This window comes from Melopsittacus undulatus, chromosome 1 (assembly GCF_012275295.1).
Source record: "Melopsittacus undulatus isolate bMelUnd1 chromosome 1, bMelUnd1.mat.Z, whole genome shotgun sequence".
In the NCBI taxonomy this organism is placed as follows: domain Eukaryota; kingdom Metazoa; phylum Chordata; class Aves; order Psittaciformes; family Psittaculidae; genus Melopsittacus; species Melopsittacus undulatus.
The window spans coordinates 30,787,498-30,805,229 of record NC_047527.1 but is presented as its reverse complement, the minus strand read 5'-3'; positions in this window follow the sequence as shown (position 1 = coordinate 30,805,229).

The following is a 17,732-nucleotide window of genomic DNA, read 5'->3' as shown; positions in this document are numbered from 1 at the left end:
TATTAGACACGCACAGCTGGAAGTAAAGAAATACAATGTTTTGGTCAGAAGCTTTCAAGCCTGCTGGGAGAAACATTTAATATTTTACTTCCATCTGTGTATATCCTAGAGAACTGGTTTGAACTTAATACTTCACACTGGAACATCTAACAATTTTGGGGAAAACACTCACTTTTAAAAAATATTGTCTTCACCAGCAGTCTATTTTGTATTTCTGTATAATATTTATTAAAGGACTTAGTATAATTATTACAAAAACTTTGAGACAGATTCATCATTTCCTCTTAGCTAGTAACCAAAACTATTCTGGTTCTAACCACGATTGTCTCTGAGAATTTTATATGACGAGCAGCTCCATAGATTTTATCCTTGCAAACAGCAAGATGGAGAGGCATTGATCCTATTTTTTCATATCGGGAACCAAGACATACAGTTGACTAAGAAGCTCACCTGAAAGGTTACTCACTCTGTGACTAACCTATGAATGGGACCCATGTCTCTTCCAGTGCTCTCTCATTTAAATTAATCCTCCTAAATGACCAGAATCTAAGGAAAAAGGAGTTGTAAAAGCCACACCCAGCCCAGAAGATGCCATACAAGGACAATGCAGATCCCTGGCACTGACTGATATTTATATTTATTTTGACACAAGAATTCTTTCTATACTATGCACTTGATGAACACAAAGGCAAGACCCCTACTTTAATGTGTACTTCTTTGCTACTTGCTGACATCCAGTCTGTCCACTTCCCAACACTTCCAGACTCCTCATAATTTATTTCCATGAGCCAATCCCCAAAGAATGATTGATATTTTTAATTCCAACCTCTTCAATCAGAAATTCTTTTTACTATAAAGACATATCTGAAGCCTAACTTCCTCAGCTATCTCCACATTTGTTATATTAATGACTAAATGATCTCACTTAGCTGAGCAACATTTCCAATATTTAATGTCACCTCACATACATACATTCTTCTTTTCAAAACTAAATGGAATAAGGAATCAGTATACTTCTTTTGATAAACTGACATACATGTATGTCTCTGTAGAGAAGTAGTAAGTAGTTAGTAATGCCTCATACTCTTTCAAAGTCTCTTCATTCTGTTTTCTAAATTTCCTTCCATGTGAGATGGTAGAGTATCCCTTAAAATTTTACATGATGTCGTGGTTTAAAACCAAGCCACACAGACCTCATGCACTCACTCCCCCCCTCACTCCCCCAGCTCCTGGAGAGTTAGTAAGGAGAATCCAAAGAATGTAGCCCCCATGGATTGAGATAAGCACAGTTTAATAGCTAAGGCATAACACAAATCACTACTGCTACTATTACTACAAATAATAATGATAAAGCCAATAACAAGTGAAGAGAATACAACACCTCACCAGCCACCGACCCATAACTCACCCCACCCTGCCTGACCGAGCACCAACTGATACCTCCTTCATCCCCCCAGAGCTCCAGCCCTTCCGGCTCTCTCCCAGTTACATCCTGGGCATGACGTGCTATGGTATGGAATACCTCTTTGGCTAGCCTGGGTCAGGTGTCCTGTCTCTCCTTCCTCCCAGCCTCACCCCTCCCTGGCAGAGCATGGGCTCAGAAAGGCCTTGAACAAACCAAACACCCAAGCAGTAACTCAAAACACACTTGCTATCAGCAACCGTTCCCAGCCCGAAAGTCAAAACACAGCACTGCACCAGATACCAAGAAGGAGAAAAAGTGACTGCTGCTGCTGAACCCAGGACACATGAATACTCAGTTTCATATATTTTCACCTCAGATTTTTCAAGCTCTGACGTTTTACAGAATCTTGTTGTATATATGTGGCAATATGGAAATCTTTGTTGTTTGAGTTGGCAAAAAGAAATTAGAACATATTTTCTTGGCAATCAGGAGGATGTTGAGTTTCTGGCTTGAATGAGTAGATGCACAAAGAACTCTTATCAAAAACAATATGGGGCCATGACATGATTACCTAAATAAGTACAGTCCTAGGAATAAAAAGCCAGGTGATAATGTGCTTTTTAGTCTGGAAGAGAAAGGTTCTAATGAAACGGAAATCAATAATTGGAAACAGAAGCCACTCATTTCTAAATTAGAAATCAGGCACAAATTTTATGCAGTAAGAATAATTAACAAACTACTGAGGAAAGCAGTAGGTTCACCATCTGCTCATCTTTACCAACTGAGACCAACAGCCTTTTTCTTTTTTTTTTTTTTTTTCTGACAAGTTTTACTCAGACACATGTTGGCATACTAAAGGCAACTCGGTGGAAATCTGAGACTAGATATGCTAAAGATTCCTTCTTGCACGTGGCAAAATCTTCATTTAAAAATTGTTGTACCTTAGCTGATTGAAACAGTAATATTAGCACAGGAAATTAAAGAGCAATCCAGGTTTCCAATATAAAAATACGCCTTTTTGTGTGGCTAATGCTAAAGGTTCCCTTATCAGTAGTCATGATACTAAAGCCAGAGACTGGGAGGATTACCTCAGTCCCTCATACACTCATTGGACAAAGCCAATATTTGAGCCTGAAATTAATCTTAACACAGAGAAAATGAAAATGCAGGTAGATTTGTAACAAGAATGATTATGTATAGCTAAAGAATCAGCATGTAAATTGTATTGAATATTTTCAGGTTTTAAACTGCTGAGCACTCATTTAGAGAAGAAAACCTTCCTGTATCTTTATATAAGATCAGTCCTCTGTTCCTATGGAAAAAGGCTGTGCCCTTTTAACTGTGTCAAAATTGTCTAAGTTACATAATTGTTAAAAAATTTTATAAAATCAGCTCAGGATCTAGAGGTAGATAAAGGCAAACAGGATGAGTAAATGAAAGTCTGGCAATTCTCCAGCATGAGATAGAAGTCTAAAGTAAGCTACAATAAACTTCCTCTGAGAGATAAGGATGTAGGATGCCAGCTGATTTACTCTGTTTTGCTGTACAACCAACCTAACCAGGTGTGTAGGAAGAAAAAGGCAATCAGAAACTTGAACACAATGTTTCTTCATCTTTGTAATTGTTCTTCTGCTGGGAGGAGAATATAGGCTTCTGAAACAGCTGTATGCTGTAAAAATCCGAATCTACATGCACAAAAATTGTTATACAATGAAAGCCTTTATATCTAGGATCTGCCTGAGACAATACTGTAAGTGCTTAGTTATTATAGCAAATTTTAAATAGTAATTAATTGCTAATAAAGTGAAATTATATATGAAAATAAACCTCTTTGTTTTTACCACTTAAGTGAGTATAAACGTGCTCCTGTAAATGAGGTTATAACCATACATTGTTGGCATATTCTTGATATAAATTTAAAAAGAGACTTTTATACTAACTGCATTGTATACAGTTTAAAGAGGGTTTAATACTGCCTGATTTACAAGTTGTTGGATATTTTGTTCAAGTGATTAATTTCTGGAGGAAAAATGAATACAATTAAGGATATTTTTAGTCTTATTTTAATGCAACATGTGTCAATTATTAAGCCAGAAAAGTCAGGACTAGTTTGCTTTTGACTTTAATACATTCTTCTGATGCTCCTGATGATTAGGAACTGTGAATATAAACTACACTGAGAAAGACATGGGGAAGTAGTATATCTTACTGTCTTACAAAGTGCAATGTGAAAGCAGTCAGCTGATTGGAGACTAGGAGAGTGATAAGGTAGAACTCGGATATCTCAGAGCTAGTGATGAATACAGGTGAACATGGGGTATTATAAGTGATGGAGATAACAAATCTGATGTATGATCAGATGAGGAGAGAGGAGAGGTTAAAAAAGAAGATACTATAGAATGCTGGTTTGGTTGAACCTATGCTGTCATCAGGAGCTTAATTAATTTTGAAGAGGAAAGGTGTGGTATTATTTACTTCAGGTTCCTTTCTGTGAATTCTCTATCTGCATCTTGGGTATTTCAGTTGAATAAGCTAAACCTCTTGCATGAAGGTTGGACACTGTCTAACATAAAAAGCATGTAGTTCTTTGAGTTTTACAAAAAGATATTTCTTCTTTGGCACAGTAGATGTAAACCCCTGGTTTAGGTTTTATAAGAGACCTAGGGACTATTGTCTCAAGAAAATGACCTTGGGATACAGTGCTAAAGATTTCTATTCCCCCCCCAAATATAAAGAAATCACTATTAAAGACTCAGAATCCAGGGCTTTAAAGTGTTATATATGAACTCTTTGTCCACAACATCTTTCCAAAAAACCCCAACTTTTAGTTACTAATTCTGGATCCAAACCTTAGCATATATTCTCCTGCCTTAATTTTGTACTCTTACTATTTTGTAATTTTTATTGACACTATAGAAGAGAGAGCCATAGACAGATTCATTTTTCCACACATGTGGAATCCCAGTTTCTTTCTGCTCTGTGTGAACTAACAGATTTGTCCACAACAATGAATTTGTGGTTTCCAGGTATTAATCAGTCTAGGTTTCCTTATGTGCAATGCAGGGAATAAGGCAATTCATTATGACTAGAATTTACCTTCTAATGTTGGTCACCTATATATTTAAGTAAATGTTTACCTTTACCCTGCTCTAGTTAAACAATAAAACACTGAATAGAAACAGGTCACTATATACCTTTCATATGAATGACACTAAAGGACTCTTTTTCACTTAATAATGCAAACAATATGGATTCTATAAATGTGTTCCTAACATATAAAACTATATATATTTCCTGAGAAGCTTGGACATACAGAGAAGATATTTTTTCTAGAAAGTGATCACATCTTTAAAATTGACTAACAGAGAGAGATGAAGCTAATGTTGCTTCAAGTTCCTCCCATGAAAGCCCACAATGCAATAATAGCAAAGCTGCAAGACTCCTTTGTCCCACTCCCAGGCCTCTCTATTTCTTTACCAAGTCTAAAGTCTCCCTATTTTGGACGTATAACTTAAGAGGGTAAAAGGTATGGGACAGAGCGTAAATGATTGGAGTCAGGTTTGTGCTATGGCCATGCTACACCTGGGAGGAGCTCAAATCCAGAGAGTTCCCAGTGGCAACCTGATGCTTCAGCCTTCTGCTGGAGTGCTTTCAGAGCTCTGGGTGCCAGATGCAACCAGCTGGTGAGGCCATCAGCTGTGCCTGGCACCGGGCCATGGTGTGGCCCTGGGAATGCCTCAGTTGTCAGATGTCTGCAGCATGAGACCCAACAGATCTTCTCCTTCTGTGAGATGATGCTGTTTCATACTTCAGAGATGAATCTTGCACCTGCTACTATCTGTATTTATTTATTCATTTATGCAGTTTCTGCCCCAGACTTCAGTAGAATGAAAGTTGGGACATCAATTTCTCATCTGAAGAATTCAAATGAGAACACTTAAATGTACCTCTTTTTCCACTAAGTAAAATGTTTCTTCAGTAAAATGCTACTTCTCAAGAAACTGGGAATAAATACATCATCAGCTAGAGCTGCACATGATAGGAATCCAGAAGAGTGGCAGGCTTTCTGCAGCCCCCTTCCGTCACTTTTTACTGGCTAGGCTGCCAAATTCAATAGCCACTAAAACCAAGACATTAAAATGCTATCACTGAGTTAGAAGTACTGTCAAACCCATACAGTACACTCTTTTCAAGCTCATTTTCCACAGACAGGAAAATTAAAGAATCCAGTAATAATGTGAAAATCATCTGAGAGAAAGGGAGGCACAAAAGAGCAGGAGGTCCTCTGCTAGGAAAGAGAAAGAAGCTGAAGTCAGGTGTAAGTACCCAGAGTCCTTTGGTAGAAGCAAAGTAGATCAGGCTAATTCCTCTCCACATACACAGTCTGTCTGGCACTCAGACACAAATGTCCATCATCCAGTGAAGAATCCTGAAAGAACTTTCTCAACCAGAATGTTTAGAAGGTGAAAAAGTTTCAGGGTCCTCCGCTGTCGCTACCACTCTTCTCATTCAAGATACCGCGAAAAGAATACTAACAACCTACTTGGTCTGTGGAATAGTCACTGTTCACTTCTTTGTTTTACAAATTACAAGAGCAGATAAATTGAAGCAGGGAATGAGTAAGACTATAGTTTTCTTTTTAGCCACAAGCTACCTCAGGAAAGGTTGGACTGCAACAGAGTATCCTTTTATGTTAGGGACTCAGCATACAATACCTATGCATCACCCTCTTTAAAGGAGAGAGAAAGCTTGTTAGGTTTCACATATCTTGCACCTGAGAAGATGGCAGAGCAGTTCAAAGGACATCAGCTCTGTTGCCCACTTTAGTGTTCCTCTACACCATGCTTCAAAGACACTAGCTCTGACTAAAGTCTGTAGTTTTCCCATATTATTTGGCATCATATTAAGCTTCTAGGTGTCCTGCTTGTTCTTGCTGAAGGTTGTGGTGTTCTGCTTTCTTCACAAAATACCAGCAGCAGCTCTCGACTCCACTGCTGTCTTGATGTCCAGAGGGGCAATTGATAAGATTCTGAAGACAGCCATAGATGTGCTACAAAAGGCAGTGCAGTCCTCTTATATCTCGTAGGCATGTGTGCAAAGATCTCAATCTTGATTTCCTAACAGAAATAAGAAAGAAGCTGGCATCCTCCAAATCCAAGATTCTCTTACAGCATTCAGTCTTACAAAGCTCTGATAATCAGGGAAATATAATAGTGAAGATTTATATCCATATCAAGCCATTCAGTTCTAAAAGAACCATTGAACAAAAGGGAGAGGAATTAGTTAAATGAAATACAGCCACTTCTGCAAAGGAGTGCAGGAAATGTGTAACTCTACACGATAGTTGAGGGCAGGCCGTAAGGAAGGATATTATGCCCGGCTAAAAAAGTGTTCTCTGATTCATTAACACAGTTTAGTTTTGTTCCATCTACATGGCCTTCATTTCCCTATGCGAGCAGCTGGTACATGATAATGAAATTCTGCTTTTACTTTTAATCACAAAGACACTTTAGTTCTAATGAGAAATGCACTTTATTTTTCCAACAAAAAATGAGAAAGCATTGACATTTTCAAAACAAGCAGTTTATATCACAAAAATGATTGCTTAATCATGTACCTTGTTGTTAGAGCACTTTCATCTTTTAAATGTTTCTGAGAAGAACCTGCTTTCATTTCAGGTTAGAGTGCAAGAGCATATAAATCTGCAGTCATGTTGCTGCTCAGGGTGAGGTCTGGTACAGGAAGTACCTGCTTTTAACAGAAGTTTGAGCCAGAGATAAGAAGGTAAAGATCATGCTGGATTTTAGCAGCTTTTATCCAATCAGAGGCCAGGCTTTTCTTAGCCCACATTAATAATTATTATTTAAGCATGACAACCTCAGATAATTTTGCTTCCTTGCACTAAATCTTCCTTCGATCTTGTGATACAGCAGCTCCTGTATCTGGGTTGTTATTCATTGTTATACAGTATAATGCCACTGAAGGATTAAGATGATATTAGCACATGCATTATGAAGCCACAAGTAATCAAGCTTAATGTAGAGTGAGATTTGGAAGTAGAAAGTATTCAGACTAAGATGTTAGCAGTGTGTTATGGAAATGGTTTAATCTCTGGTTATAAGTAGCTAATATATGCTGAATTTTAACATCAGTGTGAAACTTTGATTATCATCTCCTAAATACATAATCCCCACAGCAATCCCACTAAAAAATGGGAGCTTAATTGTCACCTTACAGTCTAGTACCTTTCACCTTCACATAATGCTACCATGATGGCTTTTTAAAACAGCAAGAAGGAGAAGAAGAAAGAAGAGAGAAGAAAATCAACCAGAAGAATTTGTCGGCAAGACACTTTAACATCCGTTTCAAAAGTCATAGATTACAATTTAAAATGGAAGTCTCCTTTTGAACAAAGAAGGAAAGGTTATGAGAAAATACAGTTCGAAATTATTGATGTACAAAGCCATACGTGATTGCATCTGTCCTGTAGCTCCCCCAAATGCACCAAATGGATATTGCTGAAATCTCATAGAAATAAGAGAAAGAGATTTGACTACAGTAATTTTCATTGCTGCTGAGAATGCAGGTTGACATGTCTCACACAGAATATCCGCTTTTCTCATTCTGCCTACTTCATTGACTGAATGTCAAATGGGCTGTATGTGTTCTGCTCAGAAAACCTTAGAAACATGTAACAGTCATGCAAATTATAATTCTAGTAAAAGAAATAAATTGACCACTGATTGTTCTTTTCCTTTATTCTACTCTCATATAAGCATCCAAGTGTAATTGATTGTGAACTCAAATTTCTGTTTCACTGCACTTTATCTTTGCAGGTAATGGAGTTAGTGGGTTCAGCTTTAGTCCTGTACGTTTTCTGTGATGGTTTTGGTTTTCTTGTTTTGTGGTGTGTTTTTTGTTTCTATTTCATTTTCTCCCAGCAAGGGCTATTTAAAAATGATGCAGCAATTATCACTTTTCTAACACTGAAGTTTCTGTCTTTGCAGATATTTACTCAATGTTACACCAGAACAGGAAGTAAATGATCAGAAACACTGATGCAATAAAACAGAAGCTTTAACTTTGTTAAAACAGTAGTGAAGCATATGAGACATTGCAATTTATTATTACAAACAGGCTCACATCTTGATCAGATATTGTTAACCACAGCAGATTCACTTCTCCAGTTTACATGCTGGTCTTGAGGGAAAATAAAAAAAAGCATGATATAACTTCCTACCCCCACCTCTACTTCAAGGCCTTTTTGTCATCAAATGAATCAGCCCTTTTATTAAATTACCTTCTCTGGGATTCTCAGAGAAATATCCTGTGCTTTCTTCATTCAGCTTCTCAGAGCCAGGTGCTGATAACACTCAGAAACCTCTTGGTATCTTTATAGATTATTTCTTTTTCCTCAATTCTGTATGTCAGAACTGATTCCCAAACATATTTATCTATGTTTTGTTAATTGTAATTTAAAATTGTCTTCTAAAGGGTATACATTTAGACTATAGTAATTTTGAAGGCGAGCAGTTATTTCATTGGGTTGTCACTCCTTCCAGAAATCAAGCCCTCCCTGTCATATATAAATAGATTGCTTGATATACATGCAATATCCTGTCGGTGTCATGCACTCTTTTCTTTAATCTGACTGACATAGCACATAATAAAATGCTCGCTTCAATATATGTCTGTTGCATTTTGCCTAATTCTGAGCTTAGTTTAATATTAGTCGTGAATATTTCCTACAACTGGATATAAATTTGAATATATAAAAGGCACATTTTATGTTCATGCTGCAGCACTTGCTTCTCTCATATATTTTATTGCTTTCCCTGCTTGTGATGAATTAAGTCATCTGAAGAAAAGAAGAACGGGAAGCAACAGGGACTAAAGCCGTTATCTTTGTCCACAAGCCAGGTGTAGCATGTGAGAGGGAGAATTGCATTCTTTGCAGTTTATTTTCCATAAGTAACACAGCAGTGAGCTGGAGGGAGCCATCCTCTCCAGCGGCCATTGAAAGAGGAAATAGAGATTTCCAGCATATTAAATCTCAGGCTTCTTTCATACAGAGGTACTTGATCAGAATATATCAGCAGTTGTATTCCATATAATTTATATGGATTGTTTTCCAGGGGACACAGAGATTGGGTTGACATTTTGTTTTTCTTCTGTCCTGCTGCATATCTAAAGCCATATCTTCTTCAGGTAAAAAGCTGTTTTATGATCTGTGCCTTGGATACTTTGGCGTTGGTCTGCATTTTTGTAGAAATTACTGTAATGAAGGGAAAAATACTGTGACTCTTTCAATATTCCTACTAGGGAACATTCCTGAATATTCTGAGAATGATTTAATCAAGATAGTACGTGTATACAACAGTCCACTTCTCATAGATGTATAATCAAAGAGTCTTTTTAAGGAATCTGTACCATGCTGATGAACCATATGCTTTTTCCTCTGTCTACCTTGTGTTCTTGTTACATTTAGTGCCAGAAGCAGACAAAAAGAGAACTGTTCTTTTAAAATGTGTTTGAGCTCTATTTCATATGAATATACAGGACTTGATCAGCAAGGGGAATCTAACCCTTCCCTGCTGGTTTTTAAGATAACCTCGTGCAGTCAAACCTTCCTGACTGACTTTCAAACAAATGGCCCAGTGCTTAGGTCTGTGGTATTAACTATTCTCCCTGAACATCTGCTTTCAGTTTAATAATTTTACTGAACTGATCTTGAGGGTCATTTTGGCCCTGGTTTCTGGTTGTTTGCTGGAGACACATATTCAGATTTCCTTATGGGAGGATTCAGTTGTGGATGACTAGTGAGGAAATCTTAATTCCTCCATGTTTTGCAAAAACTGCCTTGCACAGTAGTTACTTTTATTGTAACTGGAGAACTGATGGGGTTTCTGAAGATATTAATCTACATTTTTAGTTTCTGAAGATAAGAATGCATTCAACAGTTTACCTTTAGAAAAATAAAATTATTGAACTGTACTTTTACTTCTGTTATTGGACAAAATACTTATGCATCTACTTTTATAGCTGAGCATGTCCAGAGGCACATTTTTATTAATTTCTGATGTTTTCACCTGTTCCATGGCTATTTGGTCACCTGAAACACACAGGAGCTGAGGTAGTTTAGCCTCTACCTTTTTAAAGACCAGGAAATTAAGGTTATGAAAGGGGCTAGAAGCAGTGACTGTCTTTTCTGTGTTTCAACAAGTCAAAAATGTTTAAAGTACAATTGCATCTCTGGCTTGCTATACATCCTACCAAGACCTGCACATAACTTGTTGCTCTTAGAAATTCTATTTCACCATTTGGCAGTAGGCCGTTCTTTTTTCGCAGTGCCTGGATTAGAGTTTCAGACTTTCTTTCAAAACTGCCTGTGTTCCCTTTGTTTTATTTTTCATGCAGAAGTACAGTCTGTTCTGTCTATATGTTGGGTGACCTTGCCTCCCTATGGATAGAAATGATGGAAAAAATGAACTGGTGTCTAAACCAGATTAGATGCCAAACCTAGCTAGATCTTTCCTAATCCTATAAAAATATGTCAGTTAGAGACTTACTTGACCTAAGGAAAAAAAAGAATAAATTTAAAAACACTATCCTAAATGATTACTTATTCAGCTTGATTATACTGCGGTCATGGCTTTGTTATAGTAGCAAAAGTACCGTCATGCAAATTTAGCCCACTTTCCTTCACCCTATGCAATGCATCCACACAGCATGTTAAAATGTATTTTTATTCAACAGTGCAACCAACCTAGAGAAGATTAATTGCCAAAACAACACAATGAAATCCAAACAGAAATTATTTCCTAGTTAGACAAGGCTTTTGTAACAGTATCCCACATTGTTCTTGCTGAGCGATTCTGACATGCTTGAGAAGTTTTATGGCACTAATGACACTATTACAATTGTTCTTCAAGTCCTGAGTTACTTTTTCGCTTTTGTCTTAATATCAATGGCTTTTTATATATAATTATTGTCAACATGTATCTGTCAAGATAATTAAATAATTTTTAAATTGTTCTCTTTTTTTTGTTGTTCTTTTAGAAGCAGACAAATGATCAAATGTGTGTATGCACAGGAAAAAAAAATTGAATAAACTTTGAAGGAAGGTTTCTCTCTGGAGCAGTAGAACATATTGGATGTTACATACTGGATTCTGTGTTATTTTGGTGAATGCTGCAACAGTCAAATTAGCTAACCCAAAGGGAATGAAAAAGGTGGTTAGAACTAGTGACAGTACTTCAAAAATGAGGTTGGGTCAAGCACTATATGAGCACTAACGCGAGTATAGAGTATAATAAAGCAACTTGTTTTTTTGAATAGCTGGGCACAGTATAGGTAAGCCTATTGTTCCCCAAAGGCTGCTTGCAGTTACTGTTAACGCACTTCTGTGCTTTTACCAGAGCCTTCAGTAGCTGTGACAGTGCTTGCAAATGTGATGCTCATGACAAGTCTGTCTGCTTCTAAAGCATGTGAAGAAAGCTGAACACTTTTAATAATACTAATGGAGAGATTATCTTTAGCTTCTGATTTCTTTTTCCTTTTGAAAATAAAAGTGTGAGGTTTGTTTTAACACTCTGCCCTTTTCAGAAAGGTTGTAAGAAGCAATTGAGCCCCCTCTGCAAAAAGCTTCCCTTTTCAAGTTTTCCACTTAATTAAAATACCACATTGTAGCTCACTAGAAGTGAATTCGTCACTATCACTTTTTAGAGAAAAAATAAATAAATAAATAATAGCAGCAATCTTCTGTCAGTATGAAAGTGTTTCTCTTAGTTTGTATGCACAAAGGGATAATTATATACTTTTAAAGTCCCCATTAAAGAGCCAAAAACTGTTCTACAGCTTCCCTATTAAAAATATCTGAATACTGCAGATAGCATTAAAGGCTACAAGAGTAGCCAATTAAACTGCATTAATATGCAAATTTCTGCAGAAAAGAAAATATAAAACGTTTTGAGATTATTTAGGAGTGTAAAAGTGAGACTGGACTCATGGGCTAATATGATGCCATTATGCACATACAGATGCATGTATGTTGCCTCTAAAGCACTAATGACATTCATTTTTGCTGTTAAAAAAAACCACAAGTGTAATGAAATCTTCTGATTTTTGTTTTTAAGGGTATGAAGTTATCTTGAACAAAAATGCATTCAGTAATATTCCAAAATAGCAATGATTTCACAGAGATTCAGTAGCTGTGTTATGGATCATATTTCCCAGACATCTCCTAATGTTTTAGTAGACCACTATCCTGTAAAATGCATAACAGAACATGATTACCTCCTCCCTCCTATGTAGCACAGGTCAATTTGCACAATTTCTTTCCTCTATTTTGCATTTCTCTGCAGTATTTTAACCTTTAAGCATGTTCTGTTTAACTAAGTATTCAAAATTTACAGCAAATTTTATCCAGTCTATCAGATGTAACCCCAAAATTTCTATTTTACTTACAAAAAAACAAAAGGTAAGGATGTTGAAAATTTCTGATAGATTTCCATTATACACTGAACACCAGTTTTGTGTGTTTGCCCTTGTGTCTCTCTATCTGTGTTTATGTGTTTACACTGCTGTGCTTTGCCATTGAGTTCAGTATGTTCATCTTTAAAACTGAGCCCCGCTGGGCTCTGTGCTACACTATACAACATGCAATCCAATACAACTTATCACATTGTGACAGGCAATATTTAAAAAACACATGTATTTTGAGATTTGATAACTGCTATCAATCTTGATAATGGGTATAGAATCCAAAATTCTGACAGATACCTAGTGTAAGGCACATCCACTAAGCACCACATCAGCTAATGCTGAACAAAATGAATAAAAGCAGATAGTCTGTTTCTAATCACAGATAAGACAAATAAATAATACATAAAAAATAATTAAAAATATCTACTGAGGTTTGCAAAATCAGAATGGCTGTAAGCCTGCCCAGGCCACCTGGCTGGTTTTAATGGGACATGTTGGTATTGAAGGTTTTGGATATTACCTTATGGATTTTTTTTTTATGGTTACATTTTTCAGGACTCCCAGTATAATTCGACACAGCACCTTAGTTTCAAAGAATCTGCCAGCAAGAAATAGAGTAAAATGTGTAAATAAAGGGCTTTGATTCTTTGAAAAGGACTCTTAAGAGAGAGTTAATCAAGTTAGAGTGACCTCCAAAAGCAAAATTGCAGCACAAAGCATAATGGGTAATGCTATGTAAATTGCCATGTATGCATTCGGGATGTTATTATAGCAAGACCAAAAGGTGCTAGCTAATGACCTCTATGTTTGATCTCTGGTATTCCTAAAACCTGACAATGTCTCTGCCTGAGACAATAGCCACAGCCCACTGATGAGCATGGAGAAAGGTAGGATACCTGTCTGCAGCTCCTGTTGCAGCCTCAGTGGACCAGATCTAGGTGAGCTGACAACTGGAAACACTGCTACAAAGTCATCCCTTAAATCAGCACTGCCTCAACCAAAATATCATTATTTTTATTATAATTATTATTATTACAATTTGGTTACAATGAAACAAACAAACAAAAAATCTATATTCTTAACAGCATTTCTTTTTCAGGATGAATATGTTCTTAGGTAGGATGCTTGGAGAAAAAAAATATTCAATTTTGATACTTAGGTTTTAATTCCAAAAATATTGTTTTTAACCACCAATTAGAAATAACTTGATGGTATCTTACATTGAAACATGTTCCAGAACTTTGATTTCTTCTCCACATTATGTATTGCTTAAAAATTGAAAAAGGAAAATACTATTAATTTTCTTTCTGCATTCTTTTTAAAATCTTCTAAATAGAATTTTGCAAATGAAATTAAAGTTTTAATCTATTTCCTATTTGATTCCTTCACTCATAGTTGTAGATTGTCTGAAATGTATATTTAACTATATACACATACATAGATATAAAATTAATAAAATTAGCATAAGTAATTGTCAGAATATCTTTAGACAAAGGAAAGTTTATAAAGTTTATATTCTTTCAATAGTGTGTTTATATATTCATAAAACATAATGAAGCAGTTCCATTTTACTTACTATAACTGCTTTAGAAACAAAAATAATTGCTACATAGACAAATTATATTTTGTAGTTTTCAAATAGATAGGAGATGCTAGAAATTTAAAAGTATCATTAATTTTATTTAGTACACCATGTTATTAAAGAAAATTATTATAATTATGCGTTTTGTACTTAGATTACAATAACAAATTTTTATGCACTCTGGCATGGATTTTCCCTTTGAGGGATACAATGTAAGGGCCCAATTCTTATCCCATTTAAAGAAATTGCTTCAAAAAAAGAACATGATTTGATCTTGTAAGGTGTAATATTATAGATCAAGGATTTCATTTTTAGGCTCTGTGTTGATTTATATTACGTATGCAAGCTTAGATTTATTTTATCTCTCACTATTGGTTTAGCTCGTGACAAAATGAATTAAACAACGAATAGGTTACAGATATTTCCCTTGGGATGAGGGTATTTGATCTTTTTTTCTCTATTTTCTACATAATATTGTAATCAACGTCTCCTGAAACTTCTGCTAAATGCATTGTTTGCCTCACTATTTTTATTTTTTGAAGAAATGCACTATGTTGCAAAGTAGTGTTGAAGATGGAGACCTTTTAATTAAACATGTTCACACATTAACATTTTACTTAAGTCATTTTCGGCACATTGTAGGTAATATAACCCATGTGTATGTGTGTAGCCCTGATAATCCTCCTACACACAGTCAGAGAGAGACTGTAACAAAGGAATAGCAATACAAAACAGAGAACAATTCTGCTTGATTTTCCATTGCAGTCATTTTATCAGGGACAGGGAATATTTTACAGTCGTGCACAGATGAAGGTTGCATGCATTCCCCAGCATTACATTGTGGTAGAAAATGAAAAACCTAATAGCATTTTGATGTATTCCAGTTAGGTTTTCCATTAAGAGAAAAAGGTGATATGTTCACACCATTTGTCAGGAAAAGAAGAAATGAAGAAAATGTTGACAATTTCATTACACTCTGGTTATGGGGTGATCTGAACTTACCTATTACAAGATAAAAAAAAAAAAAAGAAAAACTATTCAAGATATTATTAGTTGAAAACATTACTGTTTATGGTTACTTTAACTTCTGCTACAACTGTAGTTGCCATAACAGTGTGAACTGCAGATTTTAAAGGAGAGATTTCATGTTATTCACAATCTTGCTAAAAAATCTTGTACCCCTTTGAATGACACAGCATCAAACCAGTCCCACATTGTTGAGCAGTCTCTGATAAACCTAGTCCTTAATGAATGAATGTAACAGTTTATAAAGTGCTTCTAAGTCTACTGGTCTTTCTTAAGCTCTGTATTTTTTCAGGAAATATTTTTCTTGATTTGGCTTTCTTCATCTTTTCTCTTTTCTTTTCTTTTCTTTTCTCTTCTTTTCTTTTCTTCTTTCTTTTCTTCTTTCCTTTCCTTTTTTTTCTCTTTTCTTTTGCCTTTCCTTTCCTCTCTCCTCTCCTCTCCTCTCCTCTCCTTTCCTCTCCTCTCTTTTCTCTTTCTTTTTATCGACTGTAGGATTCTCAGCTCTTCTGCTAAGAATATTTCCCCAGAGGAAGCAGTGTCTGGACATTTCATATCAAAGTCAAAGAACTAAATGTGTATTCACAGGGTGCAAGGGACTTAAGCTGTAGCTTCACTCTGCTCAACTGGAAAAGCTGTTGTACAATGCATCTGTAATTAAGTTTTAGTATTACTTCCACAGAGCTTCACATTACATATAATAAAATTAAGAACAGATATTTAGGTGAAGAAGTGATTATAGCTGTGCTCAGTGGGATTTCTGTAATTATGTATCAGTAGTTGCTCTTTAAGAAAATATATTCAGGAGACAAGCATATAAGATCAGCACAATGCATTCTTTCATATTTTTTTTACCAGATACTAAAACAAGACCCATAAACCAAACAAAAAAAAAAAAAAAAAAAAGAAAAAAAAAGAGTTGATGCTGTGCTGAATTACTAGCTAGCCACTTGATGAATTCATCTATCCTCAATCGAAAAGACGGTGAAGGATTTGTCTAATTCTTACACCACAAAAAAGTCATACTGAACACAACACTATGCACAACACTGCCACTTTCATTCTTTAAATTTGTGCATGCTACTCTGCCCTAGTCCTGAAGCATACATAAATCTGTAGATAATGAGACCCCTGCTCTGGAGACTTCAAATCTCTCTTCCCACTATATCCTTCTCTGAGAACATAGTCAGTTTGAGAGAATATTTTTCCATGGTTATAAAAGTATGAATTTCTCTTCTTATCTGACTTAGTTGACATCATGGATAATATAAACCCAATTGAAAAAAAATTACAATTTCCACCGATCCTGCATTTGAAAACCAGTTTAACTTTTTAGTGGAATGTAGGTACACAAAATTAAACGTAGTGACTTTTTCTTTGTCGTTATTTATATGAAGAATCTGTAGAATTACTTTGCTAGCTGTGAATATGTGGTTTGGTCCAAATTCTGGAGAAGTCAACAATGAGTGGAAAGGACCCATTTGATTTCTTGTGGCTTCGTATCATGTTCTGGCAGAAGTTATAGAATCATAGAATCATAGAATAATTAGGGTTGGAAAGGACCTCAAGATCATCTAGTTCAAACCCATCTGTTATGGGCAGGAACATCTCACACTAAACCATGTCACACAAGGCTCTGTCCAACCTGGCCTTGAACACTGCCAGGGATGGAGCATTCATAACCTGCCTGGGCAACCCATTCCAGTACCTCACCACCCTCACAGTAAAGAATTTCTTCCTTATATCCAGTCTAAACCTCTGCTGTTTAAGTTTCAACCCATTACCCCTTGTCCTATCACTTCAGTCCCTAATGAACAGTCCCTCCCCAGCATCCCTGTAGGCCCCCTTCAGATACAGGAAAGCTGCTATGAGGTCTCCACGCAGTCTTCCCTTCTTCAGGCTGAGCAGCCCCAACTTTCTCAGCCTGTCTCCATACAGAAGGTGCTCCAGTCCCCTGATCATCCTCGTGGCCCTCCTCAGGACTTGTTCCAACAGTTCCACGTACTTTTTATGTTGAGGACACCAGAACTGCACACCATACTCCAAGTGAGGTCTCATGAGAGCAGAGTAGGGGGAAGGATCACCTCCTTTAATCCACTAGTCATGCTCCTTTTGATGCAGCCCAGGATACGGTTGGCTTTCTGGGCTGTGAGTGCACACTGCTGGCTCATGTTCATTTTCTCATCGACCAAAAACCCCAAGTCCTTCTCCTGATTCAGAGAAAACTCCAGGAACAAA